The sequence below is a fragment of the Pelophylax lessonae genome (genome assembly GCF_965119305.1).
Source record: "Pelophylax lessonae genome assembly, chromosome: 5".
Lineage (NCBI taxonomy): Eukaryota > Metazoa > Chordata > Amphibia > Anura > Ranidae > Pelophylax > Pelophylax lessonae.
The window spans coordinates 548,643,144-548,662,352 of NC_138772.1; the positions used below are offsets into that span (position 1 = coordinate 548,643,144).

Genomic DNA, 19,209 nt, shown 5'->3' on the forward strand with positions numbered 1-19,209 from the left:
CTTTGGGAAGGAGAGGTGGTGAATGAGGCGAAACTTGTTGGGTTCTTTCTTGGGAACCACCCCCAACGGCGAAACCACCAAGTCACGCCTGGCACCTCCGAGAACGGGCCCGCCATGCGACCGAGAGCCACTTCCTTGTGCAACTTATCCGACACCACCAAAGGGTGGCGCAATGCCGAACGCAAATTCCTCGCCACCGGCGGCACCGAGGCCAAAGAGCAAGGGATACGAAAACCCACCGCAAAACCCTCCCCCAGAAGTCGGGCAGCCGCCCTATCGGGGTACCTATCTAGAAAAGGCCGCAGCCTTTCCACCCTCACCGGCGTCGTCCCCTTTGTGCGAAGGCTCTCCGGACCGCCCTTTTCCGGACTTAAAACACCGAGCCAAGGAATGGGAACCTCCGCAACCGGAGCATTCATGTTTGAAGCGACATGTGCCACCGAACTTACAGGAACCCTCATTAAATTGCCAGCAGAAACCCCTCCTCTTTGCGGCCGGCTGTCCCGGGGTCGCAGAACCACCGGCCCCCCCTGGAAAAAACTGATTCGGAGCCTTCGCAGACGACATGAGCCGCATCCACAGGCTGATGTCCTTGTGGTCCCACCGCAAGGACGGCCTAACCGCCTTCCGCTGCCGGAACTGTTCGTCGTACCGCAGCCAGGCCGACCCCCCGTAAACCCGATAGGCTTCCCCTACAGCGTCCATGTAGCAGAACAGGGCCGAGCAGTTTTCCGGCGCCTTTTCCCCTATGACGCCCGCCAGAATGGCAAAGGCCTGCAGCCAATTGGCGAAGGTCCGAGGGATAAGCCGATAGCGTCGCGCCTCCTCGTCCTCCTTCTTGCGCTCCTCCGGTTTAACCCTGTCCAGGTGAAACTTCTCGAGGGGCAACAGCGTGAAGATTTCCACGTACTCACCCTTCCAGATCTTCTCCCGGACTTCCTGCTTCAAATGTGCCCCCAACGGGCCCTCAAAACAAACATATACCTCACCTTTCGCTGAATCGTCCAGGCGAACAGCGTCCGCCTTCCCCTCCTTCGCCGTCCCGGTCTTGTCCCCCGCCGCCCCGGCCGTCACCGCCACCACTGCCGGCGCACCCACAACCTGGGGAGGGGCCCCAGCCCCCCCCGCAACTAGCCCCGTGGAAGACGGCCCCGCCAGCCCCGGGGCCCCCCCCGGCTCCGTGCCCGAGCCCCCCGCCGGAGGCACCCAAGCCGCCGCCGGAGACAAGCGGCCCCCGTCCCCCGGGGGCAAACGCCCTAAGAGGTCCCGTAGACCCAGGAGGAAGCCCCTCAAACCCCCATCATCACCCCCTTCCGGGGTCCCCGCCCCCACTGGCCGGGACACCCCCACCCCCCGAGCCCCTCCAGCACTCCCACCCCCCACATCAAACAAGCCCCGCAAATCAGACAAAGCCAGAGAAGGAATTGTGACCTCACCTGTCTGCCCAGGGGGGGCGCCCCCAGCCGCCGATCCAGCCTCCCTCGTCGCCGACCGACCACCGACATCCTCTTCCACATCCGATCCGGACACCTCGCCTTCCGAACGATCGTCCCCGGGCACCGCCGACATCCGTCCACCAGGTGTCGCACTCCCGCCATCTGCAGAGCCGAGCGACAGGCGTCCACGCCCCCGTACTCCAGCTCCGCCCGACGGAGACCTCTGTGAACCAGCCGAACTTCCGATGACCCGGCCACGTGACTTGCCCCGCCGCGTCATCTCTCTGCGCCCAGCCGAGGCCGACTCCGAGTCCCGCCGATCGCTGCTGCCACCGGCCGCCATGAAGCCGCTCCCACGCCGAAGCACCCCTCCGACCGGAGCATCGCCAGTAGGGGAGCCCGCCAGTCCAGTAGCACCCCGGCGAGAGGGACGGGGAGAGACCGAAGGCCGCCTCCCCCCACTACCCCCAGAGCTCCGTCCATGCAGAGGATTCCTCCCAGAGGCGCGCACGGCCGCAGCAGGAGTACGCTTAGCCGGCGGCCCTGAAGGGTCCCTGTCGGGGCTCCTAGGATGACGCTGAGCTTGAGGGGAAGGGTCCGGTGAAAAACGCTCCGGCGGCCGTGACCGCCGAGCCCGCGGGACCGCAAGCCCCTCCGAATCCTGTGCAGAGTCCTGAACCCCCATCAACGTGGAGACCTGGGACCGGAGCCACTCAGTCCCCTTCACCGCGGCAGCGGCCTTAATTTGCTCCAGCAAAACGTCCAAATCCGCCATCACAGACCAGGGAAGCTGAGGTGAGATGCTCTGCAGTGAAAAAGGTGGGTGACCAAGCTTCTTCTTCCTTCGTCCGTTGAACTTCCACTGACCTCCAATCTGAGGGGCCACCCCTCCTAACTGTACCTCAACCCCTCCCAAACCTGATACACCAATCCCTGAATACCCCCCAACTCAAAACAATTTAATTTAACTCACACCTGCCCTGTCTCCCCTCTTCACATGGTCATGTCTGCCCTGCGCTATTTTTTTTTTTTTTTTTTTCGCTTCGGGCCTTGCTCAATAAGTGTATTTTGCTTGGTTTGTGCAAAAGTTATCCCATCTACAAACTACGGGAAAGATTTGTCATTTTTATAATTTTTTTTTTTTTTACTAGTAATGGCGGTGATCTGCGATTTTTAGCGGGACTGCGACATTGCGGTGGACAGATCGGACCCCTAACTAACGTTTTTGACACTTTTGGGGGGACCAGTGACATTACTACAGTAATCAGTGCTAAAAAATATGCACTGTCACTGTAACAATGACACTGGCAGAGAAGAGGTTAACACTGTGGATGATTAAGGGATTAAATGTGTACCTAGGGAAGTGTTTCTAACTGAGGGGGGGGGGGGGGGGGCGTGGCTTGTGAAATGATCATAGAAACCTGTGATCCTATATCGAAGGATCACAGGCGCTCTGTGATCATTCCCGGGAGAAGAATGGTCAGATGTGTTTACAACAGCCGACCGTTCTTCTCTTTCAGCGGGGAGCGATCGCGGGTGTCAGACGGCAATTGGAGCCGCCAGCCTTGTGCATCGGAGTCTCCGCAAAGGAGCGGGCGTGGTAGCGTGCCAGCGGCGGAGCGCGCTCGCCCCCTAGCTGCAGGTGCGCGACCGACGTATACCTACGGCAGTTTGCGTAGGAGCGGTTGCCTGCCGCAGTATAACTGCGGCGGGTGGTCATAAAGTGGTTAAGGGGCAAATAGTGGATGCTGTGGGATGATGAGCTCAAGGTAGCGCTTCCAAAGTCTCACCAATTCTTCTTCAGAGGTTTGCCCTCGCAGGGATTTTCAGCAGCTCTCGTCCATAGCAACAGAAATGCTTAACTTCAGACTTCCGGCAATCTCCGTCCCCTTGGACCCTTCATTTGCTTTTTTACACCCTAAGAGTGTGCATGCTTGCTGCTCTCTTGCAGTTGCAGTGAGAGAAAAAAGTATTTGACTCCCTGCTGATTTTGTACGTTTGCTCAATGACAAAGAAATAATCAGTCTATAATTTTAATGCCCAGTTTATTTTACCAGTGAGAGACAGAATAACAACAAAAATATCCAGAAAAATGCATTTTTAACCACTTGCCGACTGCCGTCAGTATATTTACTGCGGCGGTCAGCCGTTCCTGGGCAAACCAACGTAGTACTACGTCGTTCGCCCAGGAGCCTGTAGGGGGCGAGCGCGCGCCACCGGAGGCGCGCTCCCGCCCCCGCTCGTTCACGGGCATCCCGTGCGTGTGACCGGCGGCTCCGATGTCCGCCGGCCACCCGCGATCTCCCGCTGGAGAGGGAGAAAGGCAGGCGGCTGATGTAAACACAGCCGCCTGTCATTCTCCCTGTTGTAAAGGCAGAGACTATACATCCCTGCTATGTAGGATCGTATGTCTCTGTGGTTACATCACAAGCCACGCCCCCCCCCCCACAGTTAGAAACACGCCCCTAGGGATACATTTAACCCACTGATCACTAATAAAGTTAACCCCTTCCCTGCCAGCAGGGCAGCCATCAGAAATTTTGGGGCCCCTTACACAGCTGTAGGCCTGGGCCCCTCTGGGCCTGACCACCAACATTCCGCAGGGCAGCCCTCTTGCCGTCCCACCGAATCCGCCCACTGACCATCCCAATCCAGCAAAGAGACAGCCTCATATATTCAACAAAGACACATCCCAATCCAGCAAAGAGACAGCCTCATATATTCAACAAAGACACATCCCAATCCAGTAAAGAGACAGCCTCATAAATTCAGCAAATAGATATCCCAATCCAGCAAAGAGACAGCCTCATATTTTCAGCAAAGAGACAGTGCAATCCAGCAAAGAGTCATCCCTTTAGCTGCATCGGCTTACTCTGTACCCGCCATGCTTTAGCAATTGCTAGTTACTACAGCAGCAACAACTCTGTCTCGTTGGTTGGGGCCTTGGCAGCTGGGCCCCTCAGAACGCCTGGGCCCCCTACATGTGTATGGGCTGTCCCCCCCTGATGGCTGCCCTGCCTGCCAGTGTCATTTTTAGAGTAACAGTGCATTATTATAGCACTAATTACTGTAGTAATGTCACTGGTACTCCCAAAAGTGTCAGTCAGGGGTCCGATCTGTCCGCCGCAATGTCGCAGTCCCGCAAAAAAAAAAAAAATCGCAGATCGCCGCCATTTCTAGCTTAAAAAAAAAAACAATAAAAGTGACATAAATCTTTCCCGTAGTTAGTAAACACAATAACTTTTGCGCAAACCAGCTTATTGCGATTTTTTTTTTTTTTTTTTACCAAAAATATGTAGCAGAAAACAAATTGGCCTAAAATGTTAAATTTTTGGATTTTTACATTTTTTTTGGGGGGGGGGGGGGGGAATTTCATATTAAAAAAATGTGAAAAATATTGTTATTTTTTCAAAATTGTTGCTCTTTTTTTGTTTATAGCACAAAAAATAAAAATCGCACAGGTGATCAAATACCACCAAAAGAAAGCTCTGTTTGTGGGAAAAAAAGGAAGTCAATTTAGTTTAGGTACAGCGTCGCACGACCGCGCAATTGTCCATTAAAGTCCATTCAGCAATGAACTGATCCCTCCCCACTATGCCGAGGGTGCCCAGGGAAGTGCAGCTTTCCTCATCTTTCTCAACTAACCTCTTCCACAATGCCTGAATCACAACCGCATATTGAGCAAAGTTCTCATTATATTTCTTCATCCTTCTAAAGAACTGTTGCCTTAAACTGATTACAAACCCTTACATATACCCAGTGAAGTGACTGGCCTCAGGTGATGCACAGGCTAAACAGATCCTCCTAACATACGTTTCACCTGTTTATCTACAGCCCTGTCTCCTCCACAGGCATTCAAAGTCCAGAATCTACACAGCTTGCCTGAGTTTCCAGAAGAGGCGGGTTAAGGGTGGGGCTGAAGCTACACTCTGCAGATCTCAGTGAAAGCTGATTGGTGGGAAGGGACCCACTCTCTTCATACAGTACACAGGAACAGAGCTGAGGTCATCAATCGCAGGCTGTGTGCTGGAGCTCCCTCCCCGTCACCTTTTTTCTCTTGGTGTCAGGAAAACTTGTCAGAAGTGATTCATGCTGATAGCAGAGGAACGAGACAGCAGATAGAAATGACACTTGAGCGCTCTGGATTGAGACAAGTGCACACTATAGAGGGATATGCTTTGTTCATATTTTCATGTCAGAGATTTACAACCAAATTAAATGTTTTTGTTTTTTCTTTGTGTTTCTGCCGTTCAGCTCTGCAAAAACCTTCCCGTTCCTCCTCAAGCTGCCATTATTACCAAAGATTGTCTTTGAGGAGAATTCCTACCTGCAAAACTTTGTGCTAGATTACATCAAAGAGCACAAACGCACCCTGAAGCCCGGGGCCCCGCGAGATTTTATCGATCATTTCCTGCTGAAAATAAAAGAGGTACGTACACCAAACCTCACCCAATGAATGCTTCATAAACATTGGTCATATCACCATAAGAGCCGGTCCAAACTAGCGCGACTTGTCAGGCGCCTTGTCAGCCTGACAAGTCGCGCTCCCTCGCGGTCCATTGACTGCTACAGGACCGTTCTAATAGGAGCAACACAAGTCGCTCCGACTTAGAAAAAGGGTCCTGTACTACTTCGGGGCGACCTGGAGCTACCTGCATTGACTTCCATTATGTGAAGTCCCTGCAAGTCGCTCCGAAGTAGTAAGGAGTCATGTCGCCCCAGTGTGAACCGACTCTAAACCAGCCAATCACAGACAGAGCTGCTCTGGAGAATGGCTGTGTGAATGTACAGTAATTGGTTGTAGCAGGGAGGATGAGACCTCATGGATTGCTGTGATTGGTTCTGTATGGCGCTATATACTCGAGTATCCCACCCTCCAAGATATATCAATGTTACAGTATCTCTCATAAGTGAGTACACCCCTCACATTTTTGTAAATATTTTATTCTATCTTTTCCTGTGACAACACTGAAGAAATGACACTTTGCTACAATGTAAAGTAGTGAGTGTACAGCTTGTATAACAGTGTAAATTTACTGTCCCCTCAAAATAACTCAACACACAGCCATTAATGTCTAAACCGCTGGCAACAAAAGTGAGTACACCCCTAAGTGAAAATGTCCAAATTGGGCCCAATGTGTCAATATTTTGTGTGGCCACCATTATTTTTCAGCACTGCCTTAATCCTCTTGGGCATGGAGTTCACCAGAGCTTCACAGGTTACCACTGGAGTCCTCTTCCACTCCTCCATGATGACATCACAGAGCTGGTGGATGTTAGAGACCTTGCGCTCCTCCACCTTCCGTTTGAGGATGCCCCACAGATGCTCAATAGGGTTTAGGTCTGGAGACATGCTTGGCCAGTCCATCACCTTTACCCTCAGCTCATTAGCAAGGCAGTGGTTGTCTTGGAGGTGTGTTTGGGGTTATCATGTTGGAATACTGCCCTGCGGCCCAGTCTCTGAAGGGAGGGGATCATGCTCTGCTTCAGTATGTCACAGTACATGTTGGCATTCATGGTTCCCTCAATGAACTGTAGATCCCCAGTGCTGGCAGCACTCATGCAGCCCCAGACCATGACACTCCCACCACCATGCATGACTGTAGGGAAGACACACTTGTCTTTGTACTCCTCACCTGGTTGCCGCCACACACGCTTGACACCATCTGAACCAAATAAGTTTATCTTGGTCTCATCAGACCACAGGAGATGGTTCCAGTAATCCATGTCCTTAGTCTGCTTGTCTTCAGCAAACTGTTTGTGGGCTTTCTTGTACATCATCTTTAGAAGAGGCTTCCTTCTGGGACGACAGCCATGCAGACCAATTTGATGCAGTGTGCGGCGTATGGTCTGAGCATTGACAGGCTGACCCCTCCCCCACCCCTTCAACCTCTGCAGCAATGCTGGCAAAACTTATATGTCTATTTCCCAAAGACAACCTCTGGATATGACGCTGAGCACGTGCACTCAACTTCTTTGGTCGACCATGGCAAGGCCTGTTCTGAGTGGAACCTGTCCTGTTAAACCGCTGTATGGTCTTGGCCACCATGCTGCAGCTACGTTTCAGGGTCTTGGCAATATTTTATAGCCTAGGCCATCTTTATATAGAGCAACAAAGGGGTGCTGAGGAAGTCGTGGTTTCGACGTTACGCGTACGGGGGAGGATCCTGCACACGCTGTAGCACCCATATCGCTGTCTTTGCCTGCACTGGCTGAGTGCCAGTTCATGTGAGTGTTTTTCTGTTTTATTTTACCCCAATAAAGTAGACGTTACAGAGAGCACTAGATCGCTGTATTTATTTTACACATGTATCATATCATGACGGTGGAGAGAGGAGTGTGAGGAGACGACAACCCTATCCCCTTCATTGTGTCAGCGGATCTGCCCATTTTTTACCTGAAGCACCTTTATACAGAGGGAGGACAGGAGGAAGCTACCTATCCACATCTATTGGCACCTGTGTGTGCAAAAAGCGGGTCTGGCTCATTATAATTTATGAGCCAAACCAGGAGGTGAGCGGCCAGCACTACCATTTATGCACCAAGGCACTTTTAGTTATTCAAGCACCAGCACTTGGTCTCTTGATACCAACACAGCATAGAAGATATCACCCACTTTTTTATGGACTTTTTTGCACCTATTCCTATTTCACACTAGTGTATGCATATGCGTGATCATTTTTTTGCACGAACACTCATTGTGACAATAGTCCTTTATTATAACAATTGTTTGATCCACTGAAATAGTTTTTATCACCTGGAATATTTTCTTATCACATAATTTAAGAGCACTTGCACCTTGATTGTGATACATCTTTATATGTATTTATTCATTCACAGACATATATGTTTTGTCAATTGACATTTTGTGTATATTTAATGTATTTATCCTTTGGCGCTACATAATTTATATAATTTTTTAATGATGGGATACTATTCCGCCGACTGACACCAACAATGAGGCTGTGTTCCTCCCCCTAATTGAAGAGACAAGAACTCACTGCTCAAGGTGGTGTAATTGCCTGATGACTCACACCGGTGCATGCCCCGGCTCACCTCCGTGGAAACTTGATAAAGGAAAAGGAATTGGAAGCACTCCAGGTTGAGTCAAAATCCAGATTTATTGACTGGACATCCAAATATGACAATCGTGACAAGGTAGACGCGTTTCACACACTGACTGTGTTATTAAGCACACAGTCAGTGTGTGAAACGCGTCTACCTTGTCACGATTGTCATATTTGGATGTCCAGTCAATAAATCTGGATTTTGACTCAACCTGGAGTGCTGCCAATTCCTTTTCCTATATCAAGTTTCCTCCCTCTAATACCAAAGATGGGGTGTTGTTTACTCCCACTAACACCAGGACATTTTCAGCTCCCGCTGGCCACAGCCTGGCCCCCCCTAAAGTCTTAGGACAGTAAACTGGCTCTTTGTTTAGAAAGTTTGAAGACCCCTAGTTTTCAGAGTTAGGGTTTCCCTTTTATTTGGTGGGCACTCCCTCATTAGGTGGGTTCTGGTGTTAGGCTCTGTGCTCTGCTTTCATCTGGAGGATGGCAGCAAATGGCAAGGGTTGATGTCTGCCTGAGCGAGAGAGCTCCCCCTGGAGCTTGGGTGAGGAGGTTCCAGACCAAAGGAGGCTTCAGGCCTGTGTTGAGCGGTGTTATGGGATAAATATATGTGAGTGGTGCCACAGCACCTCTCCTGTAAATTATCGGGACAGCTGCCAGGATAGTTACCAGGACTATGGACATTTAAGGGTGTTAATGTGTTTCACTTACTGCCATCATGCTGGATTGTTGTATACTCATTCTTCCAAAGAATCCAGATCGTGGACTGTTGTTTTCCTGTTCATTTATTGAGTCAAGTTTAAAGTAAAAGAAACTTTTTGACCTCACTAATATCTCAGCCCGGGACGAGTAACCTTAAAAGTCATGTCACCGAAAAAAGGGAAAGTTTTGCTTTTCTGCTGAACTCCCCCCCCCCCCCCCCCTTCAACTCTTGGATATTTTTGTTGGGTTGTGGGGATGGTACCTGGTTTTAACAAGTACCCCTGTCCACTTCCACCCAAATTTCCTAGGCGATCTGAGCGGAAGTTCCCCCCCCCCCCCCCATCCATAGCAGGCTGTAGATCTATTCACACAACGCAGGATTGCTAACGCATGCACAGTTGGAAGTCAGCTCTGAAGTCGCAGGGAGTCACAGCTGGCTTCCCACAGTTAGCATAGTGGTGCCGGGGACCTGAAGAGTGACGAAAAATCAGCCCTGGTGAGATTAACGCTGGATCCCTGACCTGGTCAGTGCCCTTTTATTAAAAGTCAGCGGCTTCATAATTTCTTGCTGATGAGTTTTAATTGTTTTTTTTTTTTTTGGGGGGGGGGGGGGGGTGAAGAACCGCTTTAACTAAAGTGTGAAGAAGAATCAAAGATTGGCGTTACTGTGCAAACCTGGAGTGGGTAGTTGTTAGAAGAATGGAGTCACCTTTCTAGCGTTGAGAAAGAACCCGCTCAGGTAACGTGTTAATGACTCAGGTCCCCATGGACTTCTGGAGCTCTAACTTGGACCACAGGAAAGACATAGGCCTATGCATAAGAGTGCTCCGGGTGTTAAAAGGTTAACAGATACTAGGTCCAGGAGGATGAGTCAGTGTGGCCTCAGGTCTGCATCCATGCACATGTACAAGAGGTGAGCTTGGGAACCGTATCCAATGGGGGGGCCCTGAGGCTCTGGGATCCCTGCTGCATGTGCTGGTCACACATATGGAAAATGCAATGCTCTTTCTACATACATGTACCATGGTCCATTTTAAAGTTTTGTTCTCTCCCTTTTTAATTCTTCATTCCTCTTATCTGTTCTCCTTTATTCTGTTTTACCTCTCCCCTCCCTGCTCCTCTATTTTGCCTTCTTTCTCCTCTCCCCTGACTTCCCCTTTCTTTTTTCTTCCTTCTCCTGTCCTCTCCCCACTCCTCCCCTCTGCCTTCCTTCTCCTCTCCCCTAACTCCCCCCCCCCACCCCCACCAACTCCTCTTCCCCTTTTTATTTTCGTCCGTTCTTCTTTTCCCTTTTTGTTATTATCTCCTTTACATTTTCTGTTCTCCCCTTCCCCTCCCCTTATTCCTTCTTTCTCCCATTCTTTCCTCCCCTCTTGCCTACAGCCCCTCTGCTCCTCTCCCTCTCCTCTCCCCACTCCTCCCCTCTGCCTTCCTTCTCCTCTCCCCTAACTTCCCCTCTCTTCTGCCTTCTTTCTCCTCTCCTCTTCCCTCTGTGCTCCTCTCCCCCCCCCCCCCAACAACTCCCCTTTCCCTTTTTTTTCGTCCCTTCTTCTTTTCCCCTTTTTGTTATTATCTCCTTGACATTTTCTGTTCTCCACTTCCCCTCCCCTCATTCCTTCTTTCTCCCATTCTTTCCTCCCCTCTTGCCTACAACCCATCTGCTCCTATCTTTTTCCTTTCTTCTCCTCTCCTCTCCTCTCCCCACTCCTCCCCTCTGCCTTCCGTCCCCTCTCGTCTGCCTTCTTTCTCCTCTCCTTTCCCCTCTGTGCTCCTCTCCTCTGTCTTCCTTCTGTCCTCTTACCTGCCTTTTCCTCTTTTTTGCCTTCTTTCTCCTCTCCTTTTCTCCTTTCTTTCCTCTGCCTTCCTTCTCTCCTCTCAACTCCTCTCCTGTCCCCTTTCTTTCTTTCTTTCTTTCTTTTTTTTTCCTCTTCTCTCGTATTGCTGTTCCCTTCTTCTACCCTCTCCTGCTCTGTTTTCAGCTCTCCCTCCCACGCCCAGTCCATCTTGCTCCTCTCCTTTCCATTCTGCTCCATTCCTCTTGCCACCCCCCTCTCTCCCTTCCTCCCCCCTTCTCTCCCTTCCTCCCCTTCCCTTCCCTCTCATCTCTTCTCCTCTAAATCTCTTTCCCTTCCCTCTCAAATTGTTTTTTTCCTCCACTCTCTCCACTCCTCCCTGTCCATCCCTCTTGTACCCCCCCCCCCCACCTACTCCTGTCTCCCTTTTATTTTCGTCCCTTCTTCTTTTCTTCTATTCCCTTTTTTTTTTATTATCTCCTTTCTATTTTCTGTTTCCCCCCTTCACCTCCCCTCATTCCTCCTTTCTCCCCTTCTTTCCTCCCCTCTTTCCCACAGCCCCTCTGCCGTCCTCCCCTTCTCTTTCCCTTCTTCTTCACTACCTCCCCGACTTTTCATCTCCCACTTCCTTCTTTTTCCTCCGCTTTCATCTCATCATCTACTCTTCAACTTTTCTCCACTTTCCTTTTTCCCTTTCCTTCACCTCCTCCCAATTTTCACATTTCTTCCCCTCTTCTCTTTGACATCCCACCCACCCCATCCTCCTCCACCTGTCTGGTGGGCAGTTAGTCCTCCTCTTTGGTTGAAGAATTACAACCACTGGCCGAACAATCTTCAGCTTCTGGTGCACTTCCAGAACCACAGCATGCAGTAGGGGACAAGGCATTTGACTTCAATTTCTTCAAACAAGCAGACCATAGCTTTTCAATGGAGTAAAGAACTCCTCTACTACTAGCTAGGTCTGTATTAATCATCTTCTTTACAGGGTTCTTTAAAAAAAGAATTCATACCAATTGAAATTTTCCACATTTTCTCATGTTATAACTGTAGCACCCTACAAGGTAGGTGCTAGGCAAAGTATAGTGGGCCTTGGCTGCCTAACAGCAGGGCCATGATTTTCAGCTGGGCTGTCATGTCTCCCAGGTGTGGCTATTGAGATTGGGGAGTCTCCCCACTGTGCTCCATGAGAGGACTCTCATTGGGCTGTAGAGGAAACCCAATAAATGGCACATTCAGGCCTGTATCTACCCCAGAAAGGCAGATTCTGACACACAGGATTCTGGGAGTGGGTATAAGTTTGAGGGGAGCGCATGACGTAGCGTCTTTTGTGGGAAGCAGAGTCCCAGGAGGGAGAGTACGGCTGTCTCTCCTCATGTCAGAAGGATCGGGTGTCCCAGGTGGCTTGCCTGAGGGGACATGGGCTGAGCTGAGCTGCAGAGAGGATCCGGTGTGCCAAGGACCAGTGGGGTTGAGGGGCTCCAGTTTCAGGAAAGCATTCCCAGTTCGTGAGTACTGCAAACTACCCCTGGGGGTCTGCCTAGCTGAGAGGGGACCGCTCCGGTTAAGGTCCAAGGGATCCAGGAGCAAGCCAGTGGTAAAGGGGGGGCCAGTGTTGATACTGAAGTACAGAGAGAATGCTTAGTGAGAGGACCCTAAAGGCAAGAGGCGGTGCCTAGTGAGAGGACCCTGAAGTGTAGAGGGGTGCCTAGTGAGAGGACCCTGAAGTGTAGAGGGGTGCCTAGTGAGAGGACCCTGAAGTGTAGAGGGGTGCCTAGTGAGAGGTCCCTGAAGTGTAGAGGGGGTGCCTAGTGAGAGGACCCTGAAGTGTAGAGGGGGTGCCTAGTGAGAGGACCCTGAAGTGTAGAGGGGGTGCCTTGTGAGAGGACCCTGAAGTGTAGAGGGGGTGCCTAGTGAGAGGACCCTGAAGTGTAGAGGGGGTGCCTTGTGAGAGGACCCTGAAGTGTAAAGGGGGCGCCAGCGGTTGGGCCCTGAAGAGTTAAAATGTACAGCGTGCAGAGAGTGCAGTGTACAGTGTTGAGAGTTACAGCAGCACAAGCAGTTACAGAGAGCTACCTCAGTCAGTGAAGGGCTGGAGGGAGCTGTATACAGGACTTTCTGAGCTAGTCAGTGTCAAAAATCAAGTTCAAGCACAATTCAGCAAGTCAGTACCTTTCAAGCGCCAGCAAGCGTAGCGTTGGTCGGCATCCAGCTGGCGTCAAGACAGCGCTGAAAGGCATTTTTTCTGCAAAGTGTCCCATTTGTACCTAGTTGAGCCAGAGGAGTATCCCACTCATTCCCTTCTCCTATCCCCATTACCAAATAAACAAAACCAACCAAAGATGCCGGAATGGTCATTGTCTCCAATCTCACATTTGGGTATTCAGCTTAAATGGGCTGAAGCTGTCACCGGTAACAATGGCAGACCCACATCAGGCCCAATGCCTGGAAAACCTGCTACACAACCAAATACGCAAATGTTACATATAGTTACATAGTAGGTGAGGTTGAATAAAGACAAAAGTCCATCCAGTTCCCCCTGTGTAGGTGTGTGTGACCGTAATCATCTCTCATACCCCAGAATGGTCTGATCAATGAGATGTACGTCCAAGAGTCTTTTGAAAGCCACCATACTTCCCACAGAAACCACCTCTTGTGGTAGAGAATTCCACAATCCTGTAGCCCTAACAGTAAAGAACCCCCTGCGTTGCCTGAGGTTAAAACGCTTCTCCTCTAATCGCATTGTATGTCCTTGTGTCCTCATGCAATCCTTTTGACTGTAAGTGAACTTTTATTTGTGTGCGATAAATGCTTTTTAAACTCTACACTTGGGTGGCGCTTCCCTGTTCTCTCCCTTCTTGTCATTTATTACAGAGCTGGCTATACTCTGAGGATAGCTGCCGCCATTCATCTCTAGTAACTTTTCCATATACTAATGGACCAGGGCCGGATTAAGAGCATCATGGGCTTGGTGCTGAGGATTTTGAAGGGCCTTAAGGGCCGTGCCTTGGCATGCACCCAGAGGAGGAAGGGTGCAGCCATGCATGCCTAATTCAACATGGGATGCTGTCTCTGAAGCCCATAAACACATCCATGCATCGGCAACTGTCCCTCCTTGTCCGGCCTTCGTGCTGTGTGCGGAGGTTCTGAGGGAGCTGCCTGGGGAAGCGAGCATAGAAGCCAGACTTCTGTGTTTACAAGTGACAGAAGAGCGGTAACAGTGAATATGGCCAACCTGGGGCCTATATAAAGGTAGGGGCCTGGAGCTGCAGCTCCAATAGCCCCTACGTTAATCTGGCCCTGTAATGGACTAATATATGGTTTACATATGAACAATTGACTTTTTCTGCTGCTACAAATCGGACTTAGTTCTCCTTGCTGATCCAGCGTTACCTTTGCGCCAGAAACACTGTTTTTTGTATATATGCAACCAGGGCCGCTGATAGGGGGGGACCACCAGCCCTCTTGTAGGGGGCCCGAGCACACAGGGGGGCCACACAGAGAGGGGGATTAGCGATGGAAAACAAATACAGAAATCTTCCTCCAGCACCTGAATCTGATCTGTCCCTCTCCCTGCTATCAGCTTTTATCTGTTGAGAAAGAGTCCCTCACTAATCCCCCTCCCTTGTGTGGCCCCCCTCCCAGCACTGGCTCTAATGTTATCTCTGCTCAGGAGTTTATTTGTAAATTGTAACTTTGTTTCTCTCTCTCTGTCTTTCTGATCACTGAGCTCCAACTGCCCAGCCTGTATATTTTTCTCATCTTATCTTCTTTTATATTTAACATCGTTTTTTTTTTTTTTAGATTTAGCAGGAATTATGCGAGTTATGTTATATTTGTGTCTGATAATAGTGATTTCTAACAGCAGCCCTATATGCAACTTCAATTCCCTTGCAGCCTGATGTGGCATTTGACTCATGCTTGTCAGTCATTGCTCCTGATGTTATTCCCCCTCTGTCTCCTCAGGTGGAGCATGAAGAGGACCCAGATTTCAGTGAGGAGAGCCTGCAGGCAATGTTGGTGAGTCTGTTAGCAGCAGGTTCTGAGACCACCGCTTCCACCCTGAAGTTCTGCCTGGTCTTCTTTGCTCACTATCCTGATGTCCAGGGTAAGATTCATATTAACCCTCGCAGAATGCAGAAAGATCTATTATGTTTGTTTGTCAGATTTTTCAACAAACCAAAAATAATCAACAAATTGATTTTGCTTGACCTGGGAGGAGTCCGAAAAGTCATTTAAGTGAAGACTGATAACCTTAAAAAAATTACTTTATTTATACCTACATGTTTCACGGATTTCACAGGCCACACCCTCCATTGATTACTAAATGTCTATTTTGAGTGACCATTTAGAATAGAAAAATCCTGAGATTTTTGCTAGCCAATGACTGCAGCGCCCTGCAGGAGATAGCTAGTATTTGGATATCTGCATTGAGTCAGCCGATAGAACTCTGACAGGTTGGGTAACAGAATAGGTTGAATAGTATTCATACTGTCCATTATTATTAACCACTTAAGCCCCGGAGGATTTGGCTGCTCAAAGACCAGGCCCTATTTTGCGATTCGGCACTGCATGAATTTAACGGACAATGGCGCAGTTGTGTGACGTTGTACCCAAATTAAATTGACCTCTTTTTTTCCCCCAAAAATAGAGCTTTGTTTTGGTGGTATTTGATCACCTGTGCGATTTTTTATTTTTTGCGCTATAAACACAAAAAGAGCGACAATTTTGCAAAAATAACACTATTTTTCAAATTTTTTTATAGGAAATTCTCAAAAAACAAAATGTAAAAATCAAAATTTTTTAACATTTTAGGCCAATTTGTTTTCTGCTTCCTATGTTTGGTGAAAAAATCGCAATAAGCGTATTTTGATTGGTTTGCGCAAAAGTTATTGCGCTTACTACCTACCGGAAAGATTTATGTCATTTTTATTGTTTTTTTTTTTTAACTAGTAATGGCGGCGATCTGCAATTTTTTTTTTTTTTTGTGCGGGACTGTGACATTGCGGCGGACAGATCGGACCCCTGACTGACATTTTTGACACTTTTGGGGGTACCAGTGACAATACTACAGTAATCAGTGCTATACATATGTACTGTTACTGTCAAAATGACACTGGCAGGGAAGGGGTTAACTTTATTGGTGATCAAGGGGTTAAGTGTGTCCCGAGGGGCGTGATTCTAACTGTGGGGGGGCGTGGCTTGTGATGTAACCACAGAGATATGATCCTACATAACAGGATCGCATAGCCTCTGTGGTTACATCAGGGAGAATGACAGATGGTTGTGTTTACATCAGCCGCCTGCCTTTCTCCCTCTCCTGTGGAAGATCGCGAGTGGCCGGCGGACATCGGAGCCGCCGGTCACACGCGCTGGGAAGGCAGGGAACCTAGCAGGGGCGCTCGCCCCCTACAGGCTCGTGGGTGAGCGACATAGGTCTACGTCACTTTGCCCAGGAGCGGCTGACTGCCGCAGTAAATAGTCGTGTGGCGGTCGGCAAGTGGTTAAAGGATAACTCCACTTTCATTGAAAATAAATCATTCCCCTCTGGGTGATCTCTGTACATTGCAGGGATTATAACACACTTTGTTGCAGATTTCTACCTTTTGTTATTCTGAAGAAATCATTGTTTGTTCCTCTGTGCCTCTGTGCTGAGTGGGTCAAATGGGAGTGGTTTCATAATTATCTATCGGCTGCAGCAGCTGCAGGGCTCTAATGAGGAAAGCTGCATCCCTTTAGATGTGTTCCTATTGGGAGTATCCCACCAAAAGTGACATTTGTGTTGCAGGGGATGCCAGAAATCTGACTTGTATCTTAGTGCAGACTTCTGAAAAAATTGGTGAGCCAATCACACAAGCAGGAAATGATGTTTCTGGGGGGTGTGGTCAGTATACATTCTGTGTACAGAACAGCTCCGGGCGGCCATATTGCATTGCATTTTCAGAAAATTACAACAGCTGCAGATTGAAAAGGAAAGGGGATTTTTAATAACATTCAATTACAATATGATTTGTGTCACAATTGTATACGCTATATTGTTTTTTCTTTGTTTGATGATTTTTTCCCCATGAAAATACCTATTCACTATTCACCCAAATGTTACAGTAGTGTGCTCCCCCTCTCTTTATAGAAAGTACTGGCTAGTTGTGACCAAGAAGGAAGCACTCATTTAAAAAGTCTATCAATTAACATAAACATTTTAGGATGTCACAGGTAACTCCTTTCACATTTCAGCGAAGGTCCAACAGGAAATTGATGAGGTGACACAGTCACTGCATCCACCTACGACTGAAGACCGACCACAACTGCCGTACACCAATGCCGTCATCCATGAAATACAGAGAGTTCTAGACCTGGTACCAACTGCTGTTATGCATGCTGTGACCAAAGACATCCAGTTCCACGGATACATCATCCCAAAGGTACAGTAAAACCTTGGTTTGAGAGTAACTTGGTTTAAGAGCGCTTTGCAAGACAAGCAAAATTTTCAAATAAATTTTGACTTGATATACAAGCAATGTCTTGATATACAAGTAGCCTCAAGTCACAGCTAAGTATAAAAGAGAAGAGAGGCGCCTCTAAGTGTAGCAATATGGTTACATTTAATGAAGGTACAACATTTAGCAACTCACATGGTTGATGATTGGAACAGGCACATCTAAGGATGCAGGCATCCGGGGTAAAGCTGTCCACATAGACCGTCCTCCGCACCGACATCTACGTCATCCCTTCCATGCTGCCCCTCGCTTTCAGATACCTTTACTGCAGGGTGGTCTTCCCGGTCAGGATTACAGACTGGCAGCTGGTGGTGCAGAAGATGGTCTATGTGGACAGCTTTACCCCGGATGCCTGTATACTTAGATGTGCCTGTTTTATTCATCAACCATGTGAGTTGCTAAATGTTGTACCTTCATTAAATGGAACCATATTGCTACACTTAGAGGCGCCTCACTTCTCTTTGATACTCTGTAGCTCCTGCTGGATTTTGCTTCTAATCCCCTTATGGAAGCGGCTATTTGTGGATGGACATTTTATGGTTACACAACCTATCGCAATGCTATAATCTTTTTATATGGACTATAAACTGAAGGACTTATGAATAAATGGTTGTGGAACGAATCATCGGAGTTTCCTTTATTTCCTATGGGGAAATTCGCTTTGATATAAGAGTGCTTTGGATTACAAGCATGTTTCTGGAACGAATTATGCTCGCAATCCAAGGTTTTACTGTATTTGACTATGATATACAGTATGTCAGACCGTATTTGTGCCAGATAAAAATGGATTGTAAAGAATTGTATTTCTACCATCCAGAAGAGCGGCCTCTTATGCTGCATGTGGCCATCTACCATTTGGATGTCATGCAGCCTGTTCATTCTGAGTTTGTTTCTTTTCATAATTGGGTCAAATAATGCGAGTAATTGTTGTTACTCACGTCATCGCGCTTAGGTAAATAAGTGAAAATGGTGAAAAGCAAAAAAGGGTTGAGCAGCTAGTCAGAAAAAAACAATGTGTTGGGAATTTGTGAAAAGGAGGGGGACAGCGCTCAATAATATCTATCTGTGAATCCGATATTTCACAATCAATATTAATATACAACAAATAATAAATTAATATATATATATATATGAACTACAAATCACAATTTGTTAATAAATATATATCAAGTGGGTTTCCCCAAGTGTTATACCATAAAGTGACTGTGCAAAAATATATATATAATATAACAGAAATTTAAATTAAATATAAGTGTAAAGTCCTTTTATCTTCAAAGTGCAAGTGCAATGTGCAACAAATCTGGTTGATTAAAGTGCTTTGTGTTCAACAAAGGTGCATTCCTTCATGCAAATGAGGGAAAGAAGAATCCGTCACCAGATGCCCATCTGGTAAGTGAGCTGGGCATCTGGTGATGGATTCTTCTTTCCCTGATTTGCATGAAGGAATGCACCTTTGTTGAACACAAAGCACTTTAATCACCCAGATTTGTTTGTTGCACATTGCACTTTGAAGATACAAGGACTTTACACTTATATTTAATTTGAATTTCTGTTATATATATATTTTTGTACAGTCACTTTATGGTATAACACTTGGGGAAACCCACTTGATATATATTTATTAACAAATTGTGATTTGTATAAGAAAACAAGGGGCTGAACCTCTGGTCCCAGTCACCAGAAGGGTCATGTTAAAGTGGGACTTTGTAGGATT

General features: G+C 48.1%; 1 pseudogene across 1 annotated transcript in view; it reads left to right on the plus strand.

The window, feature by feature from the left end:
- The window catches only part of LOC309556121 (cytochrome P450 2C38-like), a 64,444-nt pseudogene that overhangs the window by 31,168 nt on the left and 14,067 nt on the right, over window positions 1-19,209 (plus strand). Inside the window, exons 5-7 of the transcript XR_014226189.1 lie at window positions 5,691-5,865; window positions 14,965-15,106; window positions 17,233-17,420. The product of XR_014226189.1 is annotated as a cytochrome P450 2C38-like (transcript). The remainder of the gene's footprint in view (window positions 1-5,690; window positions 5,866-14,964; window positions 15,107-17,232; window positions 17,421-19,209) is intronic.